The following is a 13,126-nucleotide window of genomic DNA, read 5'->3' on the forward strand; positions in this document are numbered from 1 at the left end:
TTAAGATTTCTAAATTTAATAATTGTACTGTGGTTGTATAAGAAAATGTTTTTTTTTTTTTTAAGATTTTATTTATTTGACAGAAAGATCACAAGTAGGCAGGGAGAGAAGGGGAAGCAGGCACCCTGCTGAGCAGAGAGCCCAACGTAGGGCTCAAGCCCAGGACCCCAAGATCACCATGATTGGCACATAAGCAGTACTCAACATTAACTGCTCTTCTTGCTATTGTTATCATGGTCCTAATCATTAGGCTATGTGGTATTGGCACAGGAATAAAGAATATCTGGAAAAGAACGAAAGCCCAAAAATGGGCCTGAGAGTAAACAAACCTCATTTAAAATATAATTTTATCAAATTGCTTTTTTTTAAACATCTACCTGTCTCCATTGATTTCTCTATTACCGAGGCCCTGGGAATATGAGAAATATCTTTCAGAACATTCAAACAGAATTCTTCTGGACCTAGAAGCTTGAAATCAACTGAAGCTAGATGCCCTCTTAACTATCTATTATCTACTTTCTTACTCTCTTTTCTATCTTTTCTAACTTAAAGAACATGTTATAGAAGCCAGGAGATGAAAAGAAGACATGGTAGGCATTTCCCACTATCTATTATGTCACCTTCCCTAAGTTGTATATCTGTGGCTTCCTTCTTACTTCCAGCTTCGAATTTATCTCTAAGAATCATCCACATTGTCATTAGTTTTTTTCTTGCAGGGATCCCATTCTAAAAACCCTATTCATCTTCTGACAATATATTAAGAGGTTCTTGACCCTCTCTTCTACCTGGCCTTTATTATGAGTTCTTCCTTCTGACTTAAGTTCTATTAATTAAAAAATTAAAATTAAAAATAAAAACAAGAACTAAGTCCCAGAAGGAGTGCCTTAATGGGTGAGTAGTAATGAGGTGAGGAGGAGGGTGTAGGGTAGGTAGGACTTGTACTCCATCATGATTCCCACTTGCTACTATCCCCACCAATTGGCTAATTACTATCTTTTCTCAATCACTAAAAGGACTACATAAATGCAGAGATAATCCACAATTCTTCTCTGACCCCCTCCCATATCAGAGTGCTTTCTAAGCTCTTCATACAATAAGTCTGGGGCATTTTTAGACTTTTCATTCCTTTAGGTGGTATACTGCCCATCAGAATCTGAAATCACAGACCCTTACTGGTTTTCAAATATGTTTCCTAAAGTCTAGAGCATACATCTTCTTAAAGTCCAAAATTACTTTTCCTGTTACTTTTAATATAAACCCAGGAAAACATGGTCCCTATCTCCAAAAGTTCTTTCTCTACTTTGCATATCAGTTTTTTCTACTGACCCTAATTAAGTTCAAAACAGCAAATACCTTTATAGCTTCCTTTACCACCTAAACATGAAGTAATATTTTTCCAGATGTTCTGCTTCTAAAAAGCAAACTTCCAGAAGGTGCTGGGATGTTTGACTTTTTCCGTCATAATTAGTTTGCCTCTGTACTAATACGTTGTCTTAAATCAAGAAAATACCATCTTGGGGTACCTAGCTGGCTGGTTCAGTCAGTAGAGCATGCAACTCTTGATCTCGGGGTCATGAGGGCATTCAGCATAGGGTTTACTTTTAAAAAAAAAAAAAAAGATATCATCTTTGTCCACAATTTTCAAATACTCTAACTATGTTTCTATAATCAAACAGCGTATTTCTATATAGATGTCTTTTTTTTTTTTTAAAGATGTCTAACATTTTTAACACAGGTTACTTTCTCTCACCTTCTGGAGCAAAGACAACTCCTCTTTACACCAAAAATTCATTCTCCCGTTCTAAGGTTGTCACTGTAAGTAGCCTTACCACAGACTATTTTTCTTAGTCTACCTGCAACCAGATATATGCATATAATTCATTTATATCAACATAATGTAAGGGGAACTGGTGTGTGCCAGAGTTTTTAAGAAGCACAGCTGCTAGAGATACAAAGAATAACATATAAAGAAAAGAAATTCCCTATTGCACATACTTTTTTTTACTGGTCTTTAACACAAGTCACTGCAAAGTCAAACCTCAGTTTCTTCATCAGGCTCAAGTACAAAGTTTATTTGAATTCACCCTGAGCACTGATGCCACTAGTTTAGCCCTGGGCCTGATACTCCAAGGAGCCTGGATTGAAAAGCATCTGTGGTTACAGCATGAGCTTCTAATGAGGAGCTAGTTATTTGTTGACATTTCTTTCTCCCATGCCCAGGAGAAGCAAATACTGCCAGCGGACTGTTACACTGTCATTGATTTTATAGCATTTATTAAGTGTCCACATTGTGCTACTGCTCCAGATACTTGAGTTAACTTTGTAACCAAAACAAAGATTGCCCCCAACCTTCATGGAGCTTACATTCTAGCAGCAGCCACTCCCATCATTTAGACTTGGCACAACAGTTTAAAACCTATCTGCCAACACTTATGTAGAGTTAATAAACATGGGCAATGATGGAACTGCTGGAGTGATGTATGAAGGAATTACATTCTATGTGGCATAATAATGCTACAAAATCAACCTCGTGTTCCCATTAGAAAACAATGCTCCAGCTTATTAAACAGGACAAAGGGTACATTCTTAGATACAACTGAAGAAATAAAAGGAAGCCAAAGAATAAAAGGCTTCTAAGGTGGCTAAGAAAATCTTTGTCAACAGAATTTGACAGTGGTAAATGAGCAGCAAACAAAATTTCCGTTTGGAGCTTTAGATGAGACTTTTCATCCAGAGAGTAAGGAATGCAAATAACAGTAGACTCATAGGAACAAGGCAGGATGGAAGAAACCTACTGTTTTCCTCCAGAAGGAAGGAAAGCTTTGAATGGCTGATGAGTCAAGCCAATTCCTACATCATTCCAAGGTGTAGGAAACTGTCATCTTATTGACAAGGCAAAAGTATGCTCTCTTTCTGCAGCATATCCAAAATGTGCTGTAGGACCATTCAGACAATGCAGACCTTCCAACTATTTCTATCAACTCATCGAGGGAAAAATGGTTTAATTAGTGGAAATAAAGGCAATGTTGCAAAAAAGAAGTTTGAGCCAGCTTTTCACTCAGAAGGTTCATATTTGAGCATAAACTCAATTCAGGGGAGGAGGAATGACAGGGAAAGAGCGAGAAGGTTACTATATACACATAGACTCCAAATACACTTTACAAACCCAAACTTACAAATGGACACCACTTGCTACAGTTTAGTTAGTGTAATACCCATCTTTTTGTCTGCTTTGCTCTTCTGTTGAATTAAATTTAGATTAAAAAAAGAAGAAACTTGATTGGAAAAACATTCAAACATTGTATCCTTGTAAATCTGGGCTGAACATCTTGTTATTAAAAGATAAAGAATGCTCTGGAATTAGTGTATCAATTTTCCATTACAATGCCAAACCTACAAAAGGAAAGCATTTGCTAGAGTTTAGTGTAATAACCCATCTTTTAAAGTTCATATATCTGACCTTGATTCCCATTATGAAATATGTACTGCAAAGCTACTTCAATTAAAAAGAAAAGTGTAGGGCGCCTGGGTGGCTCAGTGGGGTAAGCCGCTGCCTTCGGCTCAGGTCATGATCTCAGGGTTTGGGGATCGAGTCCCGAATCAGGCTCTCTGCTCAGCAGGGAGCCTGCTTTCTCCTCTCTCTCTCTGCCTGCCTCTCTGCCTACTTGTGATATCTCTCTGTCAAATAAATAAATAAAATCTTTAAAAAAAGAAAAGTGTAAGTCATTGGGAATTCTCAGCCCCAATAAAAATGTACAGTTTAGGGATGCCTGGGTGGCTCAGTTGGTTGGGCCGCTGCCTTCAGCTCAGGTCATGATCCCAGGGTCCTGGGATTGAGTCCCACATCGGGCTCCTTGCTTGGCAGGGAGCCTGCTTCTCTCACTGCCTCTGCCTGCTTGTATGTACTCTCTCTCTCTCTCTGGCAAATAAATAAAATCTTTAAAAAAAAATGTACAGTTTAAGGGAGAAGGAAAAGAAAAGAAACCCTCCCTTCTATCACTGCTCTTTATCCCTAAGGACGTTATCTTCTAGGGAACAGGCTTCCTGTCAGAGATAAATTCAGTTCTTCTAGTCATCACTAGACATATGACCTTAGAAAATTACAAATACTTTCTGATACTCAATTTCTTCACATGTAATATCATCATCCACAATTTTTTTATTTTGAAAAGGTATTTCAAATATTTAAATGCAATAATGCATATGAACTACACATGTAGCAAGCACACCACCTGCCATAAAATGGGTTTTCTTCCTTCAAGCCCAAAGCCTATGACAGTAAATGGGTGGGAAACAGAAAAAAAAAAAAAAAAAAGGTACCAAGGAGGAAATTATAAACTTCCACATTACCTTCATTCCTCATTTTCCTAAGCCCTTTTCTACTTTACTCATTTTTCTTTCTTATTTCCAATCTTTTGAAGCTTTCCCATTCCTCATACTGTCCTATAGGGATAAAGTAGGAAGTAGGGTTAAGTGTCTGGAACAAGCAGGTGGAGAAGCTAGGGACCCTCCTATACTTAAATTCAGCTTAACAGCAAGGTGTCACTGGGAGGGTCCTGGCATCCTAATATGAAACTCATAACAGAGTGATTTTTAAATGGTGAAGAGTTGGGAAGGTGAGGAGATAGAGTAACTGGCAAGGGAATGAGGTCATTCCCTGTATAATCAGAGCATTTAGTTGATCAAATATTTCGTATATTCTAAGAGCTCAGATTAAAAAAAAAAAACTTGAAAATCAATCAGAACACATTTACCAATGAAACACTACTATAACTTTGTTAAATTTTTATAAACTTTAACGATCTGCCTAGAAATCTAACCAAAAAGACTAACCTTCCAAAAAAGACTTTCTCTAGGAAAAGATTTTGATTTTCAAAGACCCAACTGACAAACTTTGGGAACACAAACTACCTATAATTTTAGTGGCTTTTTCATTTTCTTCTTTTTTACAAAATCTTGTTTGCAAACCTTAAAAAGCTAACCATTTTCTAATGTCTATGCTTATTTCATTCTAACTAGTAACTAAACGTGTTAAAGAAAAAAATCTGGAATAATTACTCTGTGTTTTTATCAATTAAAAAAAATTAAATGCCTTAATGTTAGTGGTTATTTTCCTGATATAATGTGGCAAAGCTATCATCCAAATAGTCATGAATATCTGTTAACTGACATCACATCTATTTGCTTCAATGAATAAAGCCCTTATATTTTTAATTTTACTGCTAAATAAATCTGACATGTTTTTAAAGGCCTTATTTCCAAAAGTGTTTCTAACAGTAAAACATCTAGGTAAGTGTTATGGAATGTGCATATGTATCACATGTATCTGTAACAAACTGTCTAGAAAATCAAATCAAGCCTTCCTGCCGAGAGAACTGAATCAGTTTGCTTGAGGCTACAAGTATCTAATGCAAAGGGACTCATTAAAGTTTCAGAGGTATCACACACTAATACGATAAAAAACCAGAGAAGTGTTGTACTAGATTATCACACTAAAAAGATCTACCAATCTACAAAGTTTACAACAGTCTCCTCATCCTAGCCAGTGCCACCCAACTGTGAATTCCTAAAAGGCAGCAGTCACGCTGCAAACATTTTTATAACATCAAAACTAGCACAGTATTTGTTACACAACAGGTTTAATAAATAACCACTTAATGAAATAAGTGGATACTATGTTTGCTGGAGAAAAGCCCAGTGCCAAGTCTATGGGTCAGTTTTTTACTACAACCTTTACTTACCTGTTACTTATTTTATTTCAAATTCTAGATTCTGAAAAGTTTCCTTAAAATATTATCAGTATAAAAACTTCAACTGTAACAGAACCACACATTTATATAAGGCTGAAAGGATATCAACTACGTCCGTTTCAAATGGTGAAACTGAGGCATAGGGCATTTACTGAACTGACCAACACTACATAGCTCTTCACTGTCCAAAGTGGCATTAAAATCCAGATGGCCTTCTACCTTTTAGTCCTTTCCTTATTACACCATGTTACCTTCTCTGCTCCTTTTCAAATGCCTGACAGCTATTATTCTAAAAGTGCTCTTATCTGTAAAATGCTAATTTCAAGAGAACGAATGTAAGAAATAAACTTGCTAAAGAACAATTATAAGTATTAAATTATGCAGCAAAAGTCACCAACTTTCTCTACTCCACTCCCATTTCTATGTAATGCTAACAAACTGTAAGTTACGTTTAAAAACTAGAGAAGTAACTAACCTCCACAATTAGTTTAAGAAAATCTAGAGTTTACATACTGCTAGGAACATAGGCTGAAACCAGACAATCTTTAAGTTTCAGTGGTCAGTCCATTCCTCCCAGTACTTCCTGTCTTCACCCACACCCCCAGTAAGAGCAGACATAGCCTATGAAATCACATTCTTTTACACAAATTACATCAAGAAAATCAGGACTTTCTTTTTGTCCTTGGAAGATATGAATGTAAGCCATGATTGTCGCTAGTAACACGATAGGATGACAAATGTATTTTAGAAAACTCCAGGTTTTCTTTTTTTTTCTTTTCCTGTGGATAGCTTGGGCTTTCTATATTCATTAAAACAGTAAAAAATATTTCTTTAAAATAAATCACATTAAAGACTAGTTTAATTTCTCTACAAAGAGTTTCCATTTATTAGAAATACCAAAATGACCTTTCAATTCACATTTGCAAGTGTTTACAAACTGTTTTATAAAATCATTTTCTAAAGCAAAACTTTGAGGTTAAAAATCTAAAGAATTTAACATCAGCTTATGAAAAATCACTAAGTTTTACAGATTTTTTTTTTTTTAAGATTGATTTTTTTATTTGACAGAGACAGAGAGGGAATGCAAGCAAGGAGAGTGTGAGAGGGAAAAGCAGGCTTTCTACTGAGCAGGGAGCCTGACGGGGGCTCAATCCCAGGACCCTGGGATCGTGACCTGAGCTGAAGGCAGACACTTAACCGCTGAGTCACCCAGGCACCCTGAAAAAGCACTAAATTTTATAGAATTTTAGTAGACATAGAACTTTAAAACATAAGTAGCATGAGTCTGTATATTATAGTCATAAAATACACAACCACATCTTTGTATATAATTCAAAATTTATTAAGCATTTAATCTACGAGAGACTGTTCTTAGAGATTCATACAAAACAGTTCCTTGCCACATGTATTACTGTAATGGAAAGAAATAATTATGACTTAAGGAAAATGTGCTTTCTTACCAGAGGAGTTTTGTGGGAGCAAAAAGATGGGAGCCGATATACCAGTTTTGCAAAGTATGTGCCACAACTACAATGTGTACTTGTTAACATTCAGGAGTAGTCTTCCATACCTCCTCCTTCCTTCCGGTTATACAAGCTGGAGCGCTGATTCTCCCAACGCTCCCCATTACCCATCCCAAATTAGCCAACCCCAAACAAAGTTTCAAAGCCAGAATTAGCAAAAGGAATTGTCTCTGTAGATTTTTCTGACAGTCATAATAAAAGAGAGGACGAGATGCTGCTGCTCTTTGCTTAGCAACTTTATAAAATGAGAAACATTCCAGAAGCCCCAAATTTGCCTGTGGCATCCTCCGGTCTGGGGCTTCTTGCCATATATAGCTGATAATGTGTCTGTGTTTGCTGATGTCCATCTTCTCATACCCCAGAACAACAGAAGAGAATCTAGGGTTCCTACCTGCAAAATTCAGGCAGACATGGGATATACCATATGCAAGTAGCTCTAGAAATTATCTCTCTTGAGGGTCCTCCACCTCCTGGGAAAAAGCAGTATGTCCAAAGAACCTGCATATAAGCTCTCCTGCCACTGCACAAACAGTAATAGGAGCAGCACTTCTAAGTGACCCAGCTTATAGCAGCATGGAGTATATGGTATAAACTTCAGAGAGCCTGCAGTCACATATATACACTCAAGCAGGAAAAACTGAAGGGCACTGCTATCCTGAGCACTGAGGCTTGTAACTCGGTCCATCAGTATTATCCTGTACTTTAGAATAACACGATTCTCTCTCTTTCCTGGAGTGAGCTTCAAGATTTTAAAGCGTAACATCAGGTAAACTCAATCCAGACCAGGATATGTTGCCATCAAGTCTGCTAGTTCCAAGACAACAGTAGTGCTGCCGCAGCCAACAATTCCTTGGCAGAGAGATATGTTATAATGATATTGGCAGCAGCACTGGCTCTTCTCTTTCACCCTCTGCTGTTACTATAGCTCCTTTTGCTAAATCTGCCTCTGAGTTTAGACAGGAGCTGGATGGTTCATAATCACCCAGCAGCTGCAGCTGAGCAATACTCAGCCTAATTGTGGCACTGGAGCAGCTGAGAGGAAGAAAAGCAATAATACATACCCTACCATAGCCACACACAAACTGCTGTACACTCTACCAATAAGATACCAAGATACTTTAATAGGAACAGATTATTACCTTTAAGGAAAAGCAGCTGTACTTCTCTGGAAAAACTCTGGATTTGTGTTACAGACATGTTTAAAATGTGAACTGAAGGTGACCTAAGCCATGTAGAGCACTGAACAATGGAAGATCTTAACTAAAACTTCCTGTAAATATTCACGTAACAAAGCCAGTGCCACAAACATCACCTTTATAACATGACTGAAAGTTCCTGTGATATAAGAATCTGGCACAGATGTGATCTCTTCTTTAACTCTATATTGCAACAATGCAAAGCAACAAAATCAACAACTCAAACAGCAAGCCATTACATAAAGCAAGTAGCATAATACAATGATTCTCAGCATTTTTGAAACTCTAACACCATACTGTCATTTGCTTTCTTGAAACAAAACATACTCTTGTGTTAGGTGCCATATGGCACATCTTCATAAAGCTTAAGTAAATGAAAACTTCTTATGCTGAGAATTTCATGACATCCTTAAGAATATGAAAACTAAGGCCAAAATTACTGATCCAAGGAATTACTGTTACAGAACACAGAGACTGGGGGCACCTGGGTAGCTCAGTCAATTAAGCATCTGCCTTTGGCTCGAGTCATGATCTCAGGGTCCTAGCATCCAAGCCCTGCCTCAAACTCCCTGCTCAGTGGGGAGTCTGCTTCTCCCTCTCCCTCTGCCCTCCTGTGTGTGTGTGTGTGTGGGTGTGTGTGTATACACACACATACACTCCTTCGCAAATAAAATCTTTGAAAAAGATAAACAAAATGGTTAAGACTTATTACCTTGATGTGACAGTTTTGTCATTTACATAATTTTATGAAAAATAAACTGCATTTTATATTTGATGACAGAATAGCATCCATAAGTTTAATAAACATTTTGACTATCTACTATTTACCATTTACAATATATAAGCTAAGAGGATTTAAAGGTAGTAAAATCTGGTGTTCTCCCTCAAAATATTAACATAATTAACATGTTACTTATATGTCAAATTAGTGACAAACACTAGCTAGAATATGACAACGATGATTTAATAAGTCTAATCCTGTTTGCAAAGGACAGCCCAGGCAGTGTTCTTAAAGGTAGTCACTAAATGTTAAGTTCTTTATCCAAGCACCTTATATAATATATTACACACACAGGCTTCTTAAAAAACAAACAAAACAAAACAAAACAAAACATTTTATGTGAGTCATGATCTCAGGGTCACTGTAAGCCTACCTTATATATTACATACAGGCTGCTTAAGAAACAAACAAAACATTTTATATGAACTAAAACAGATAAAGAAAAGCACACAGAACATATGTGTGGCCTGGTGAATATACTAAGGAACACCCTTGCAACCACCACCAGGTTAAAACTCATGTAACCCCTGCAGAAGCTGGGTCCCAGTCACAACTTTCTCCCATCTCCCAAATCTTTACTTTTATAGAAATCATTTCCTTGCTAGTTTTTTAAAAATACAGTTTTATTTCCTAAGTTTGCATTCCCAGACACCAGAGCTTAGTATTGCTTTTAAATTTTTTGATATTAGGCACTTCTTTTAATTGAAGTATAAACGACATACAATCCCCTGCCTGTTTCTATCATATATCATAGGGACTTGATATTTTTATACATCATGAAACACACACCCCCATAAGACTAGTCACCACTTATCACCATACAAAGGTATTACAATATTATTAACCATATTCCCTATGTTGTACCTTACATTCCCACGACTTTTTTAATAACTGGGTTTGTACCTTTTTAAAATATAATCCTAATAGGAACTAATAAATGACATCTATATTAAACACTAGATTGAGAGTTACACATGTCATTAAGAAAAATTACTCATGTTAAAAAATTATTCACTGCCTTAAAAGATGGAAATTTGGACTTTGGACTAATAAATCTTATACCATGTGTTGGTAACACCGGCTTATTGCTATTAGCTCAGAACATTTATTCTTTTAACATCATATATCAGGAAGGAGATTTATTTGCATGCACACAGATTTTTCAGTTTGAGATTTTCCTGAGTTTAAAAAAAAAACAAAACTTAAGCCATGTATTAATATTATACTTCAACCATTAGACAAATTCCACCTATCCTAGGAAGACTGGTCAAAGCCGTAATTTCACTTTCGGTTGAATAGAAAGGAGTCAATTTTGTGGTTTATGAAGTCAGCAAAAACATACTGCAAAATTAAAAGCTATTATAACATTATGGTGGTTACACCAGAGTATATATTCTAAGAGCCTTTTTATCTTTTATTCTGGAAACATGGATATAAACTATCTTGTATTTAGATTCAGATCAAAGGCAATTGTTTCATTTTGTTTTTTCAAATTTAGGACCCTATGAATTGTCAACCAGCTTTCAAAATCTCCACTGAGATTTAGGTATGTCCCCAAATTTAAAATAATTCAACTTCCTGTTCTGAAATGTCAACTATGACAGGAGTCTCACATATTAGTAAAACATTATGTATGGCTTAGTGAGATACAGCTTTCTTACAGAATATATGAGAATCATGTTTGATGCACACAAGATCCTCTTTCTCCTAAACACACTCCTTCATAACCTGCCCATTCCAAATGTTTTCTGTCCACTGTATGCCACTGCCCTCATTATTAGATTTACCAGGTACTATGCCTTAAATGCATAATTACATGTACACATTTAGTAATATTTTCCTTAGTGCGTAACTTAACTTTAGAGATTTAACAAGATGGTTTAAATATACTCGGAATTATGGAGATACTTTTGGCACTGTAAGCCTACAGTTACATGGACACAAATGTACTACAATCAAATGCACATGTGTAATCATGTATGTGAAAACACACCATGAAACACATATACGTAATGGCATGAACATAAAGCTGCGGTTCCATTAGATGTCTCACTTCTTTAATAATTTATAAATTGTTAGAACGTGTATTATTCCATGCCTGTTTCAATAATTACGCAGAAAACAATTCAACCAAATGAGAACTATGTTGTGTCCCACTCGCTACAAAACAAAAATTAAAGCGATCCCTCCATTGGATTTATTTTCCACTCACCAAACAAAAATTAAAGCAATCCCTACATCGGAGTTGGTTTTCGAAGAGCTCCTTAAAACGACGCTGTCCCATGCCCAATAAAGCAAATACTGGAAGCAATTATCAAGAAGAAAAACACACTTTAAAACAATATTTTCTGTAAGATGTGGACGGAGAACAGAACCAAATGGGGGGCTGAGTGGCATAATACTGTAAAAGTGGATGCTGAATGGCATACTTCCCAACCCCCAACCCAAAACAAAGGAAAACTTTAACATGTTGCGGTTTTCAATCAAACCAAGTAAAGCGAGAGGCTCACCCACTCGCCCCCACACACACCCACGTCCGCTCTCCCAGCACAGTTGCCACCCGGCGTCAGCTAACACGGAGACCCTCAAGCTCCGGGACAGAAAAGGGCCGCCGGTCTTGGCCCTCAGTCCCGCCGACGGAACCAAAATTAACCTCGCCCCCAGGCACCGATGGGAGCTAGCGTACCGCTCCAAGGACCTGAAGTCCGACTGGGGCGGGACCGGGAAGGACTGGACGGGGCGGAGACGAGGCAGGGGGCAAGCAGGTAGCGCCGGGAAGGAGACACGCCCGCCAGGCGAGCCGGGACGGGGGAGGGGAGAAGTTTCTCCCCAACTTCCCGACTCGGAGCCTGCGGGGGCGGGGAGCGCCGGCGCCTTTCCGCGCGGGCGGGCGCCGGGGCCTAGCACTGCCCGGACCGGGATCGGCCGCCTCCGTCTGCGGGGCCCTGCCGGGTACTTACCTGCCCTCCAGCCGCGCTCTCATGAGTCGCCGCAACCGCGGCTCGGGCTGGCGAGGAGGGGGCGGCGGGCGGAGGCGAGGCCCGCGGGGCCCTCTCCCTCCTCCACCTCCTCGTCCCGAGCGCCCGGCTGCAGCGACGACGGCACAGCCGCCCCGCACTCGTTACTTCAGGAGGAGGGAATTCCCGGGCTCCCCCACCCCTCGGCCTCACTCTCCACCTCCACTGCGCGCGGCGCCCGCCCTCACTCCCGGCTCCGCCCCTCCTCAGCGGGGGCGGGGCGGGGGCGAGGGCGGGGCGGGGGCGAGGGCGGGGGCTGCGGCTACCTGCGCGCGCGGCCGGCCTGCTCACCGGAACTCGCGCCGCGCCCGCCCGGGCTCGAGCGCCCCCCGCCTTCCGGCGCCGGCGCGCTCCGCGAGCTGCGGGCGGTCCCCTCTCTGTCCCCGTCGGCTACTGGTCCGAATCACTTATCCGGACCCAACATGGCGGCAGGGTCCGGGGCGGATTCCCGAGGCGGCGCAGGCTGAGGGGGCGTGAGGAGGTGGCGCTTCTTGCACGGGGAGAGCCGACCCACAGCGCCCCCTCCCCTTCCGCGGACCTTGAGGCCGCGGACTTGCCTGCCCCTGGAGATGGAGTGAGGGGCGCCGCTTCCGTTCCCTCTGCCTTTCTCCATTCCCTTTGCCCTGTTCTCTAGTGCCGAGGGCTTTGGGGCTTTGTTTGTTTTTGTGGAGGAGGACAGGGTTGAGTTATTTTGGTTGACTGTTTGCTTTTTAGTACTATGCTTCCGCACCCTTTGTCGCTGATAGTAAAATCTCAGCCCAGCCGCGTGAGCCAGGGGGGCGTTCCTAACGCTCTCATCACCTGCCTGATCTCCGTCTAAAAACGCTCGCGTCTGGCCTCCTTCCGAGCCGGTGATCCT

The 13,126-nt window shown here is 40.0% G+C and overlaps 1 protein-coding gene across 3 annotated transcripts in view; it reads right to left on the bottom strand.

Moving 5' to 3' along the window:
• The window catches only part of YES1 (YES proto-oncogene 1, Src family tyrosine kinase), a 64,209-nt gene extending 51,655 nt beyond the window's left edge, over positions 1-12,554 (bottom strand). The window contains exons 1-2 of one of the 3 annotated variants that reach the window (XM_044243322.1): positions 12,211-12,409; positions 11,463-11,551 (exon numbers count right to left, since the gene is read on the bottom strand). The gene's annotated coding sequence lies outside the window, so the exon portion shown is untranslated. Of the gene's footprint in view, positions 1-11,462; positions 11,552-12,210; positions 12,410-12,533 lie in introns of those variants that run through there. The other 2 variants (XM_044243323.1, XM_044243321.1) reach the window with 2 other exon arrangements.
• Between the last annotated feature and the right edge of the window lie 572 nt (positions 12,555-13,126).

The sequence above is a fragment of the Neovison vison genome, chromosome 3 (genome assembly GCF_020171115.1).
Source record: "Neovison vison isolate M4711 chromosome 3, ASM_NN_V1, whole genome shotgun sequence".
Lineage (NCBI taxonomy): Eukaryota > Metazoa > Chordata > Mammalia > Carnivora > Mustelidae > Neogale > Neogale vison.